The sequence below is a fragment of the Ailuropoda melanoleuca genome, unplaced genomic scaffold, assembly GCF_002007445.2.
Source record: "Ailuropoda melanoleuca isolate Jingjing unplaced genomic scaffold, ASM200744v2 unplaced-scaffold10589, whole genome shotgun sequence".
Classification (NCBI taxonomy): Eukaryota; Metazoa; Chordata; class Mammalia; order Carnivora; family Ursidae; genus Ailuropoda; species Ailuropoda melanoleuca.
The window spans coordinates 1-1,112 of NW_023178936.1; the positions used below are offsets into that span (position 1 = coordinate 1).

General features: G+C 55.2%; 1 long non-coding RNA gene across 1 annotated transcript; it reads right to left on the reverse strand.

Moving 5' to 3' along the window:
- LOC117797645 lies at positions 1 to 750 on the reverse strand. The gene is made up of 4 exons (XR_004622634.1): positions 712 to 750; positions 322 to 390; positions 181 to 236; positions 1 to 41 (listed from the first exon to the last, which is right to left on the reverse strand). It is a non-coding gene; the product is annotated as an uncharacterized LOC117797645 (long non-coding RNA).
- Positions 751 to 1,112: the final 362 nt, after the last annotated feature.

Consider the following 1,112-nt stretch of genomic DNA (forward strand, 5'->3'; position numbering starts at 1 on the left):
GGAGACCCTGACGGTCTCCAGAGTCGTAGATCAAGTAGTACCTGTGGGAGAGCAATGAGATCAGTCTATCTCTGTGGTCCGGACCCCAAATGAGGTTTCAAGACACAGTCAGCGGTCCTGAGCTCGGGTGGCCTCACCCATCCTAGCCATCCCCTTCCCCAGATTCCCAGGAGCACTTACTGCTGCAGGAATCGCAGGACTAGACTCTTCAGCGCATCAGATCCAAAGAAGCTTCCCTGAAATCACAAAAGTCCTCAAGACCACGGCGGATACCCCCTCCTCACGCACCACCCAAAACCCTGCTTGATCCGCCCTCCTCACCTTGCAGGTTGGTAACCTCTTGTGGGCAGCAATACCAACGCTCGTTGGCGAAGGTGACTCCTGGCTGTCCTAGGGAAAGGAAAAGGGAGTGGGCAGTGCAGACCAAAAGCTGGTGCTGGACAATCAGGGAAAGGATGGGGCCCGGAGAGGGTGAGGGTCAGAGGCCAGGTGCGAAAGGGCCCTGGAAATTACATGGCCAAGACTGATGCCCCTGGAGAACGTGGTTGAAGGAGATCTGGAGCCCTTGTCGGGTTTCCACGTGGATTTGGGCCTCCATGAGTTTTAAGGGTCATGAAAATTGTAACTTCTGCAAGACCTAAATGGCTTCAGGGCAGGTTTGGGGCAGCATCAGTGCCAGGAGAGGAGTCAATGATCAAGGAATACACCTACCAGGAGTAATAACTTGGGAAACAGTTCCAGGATGGAGCTGCAGAAATCCAGACAAAACAGAAAAGTCAGAGAAATTTTGCAGGTGTCCTTCATCATGGGAGCAAGCACACTTACACCTGACACACAGCCCAGTATGTTCCACCTACACTACAGTGTCCCAGGCTCCTGGGGCCCTTGGCACCTCCCTTGTGGATGGACCTAGAGGGAAAGCACGCACTCCCTTCCCCTCCTCTCTCTATCTGATTCCACTCCTCTGCCCCACCCCCTCTTCGCTCTCCCCCTGCGTGGATCCCACCTAGACTGTCCTGACTCCCATCTCCAGTGCCACCAGAAGCAACATTTGGAGCCCAGGCTCCAGGGCTGCCTTCCCCTTCCAGCCTCCCTTCCTTCCTTCAGGTCCC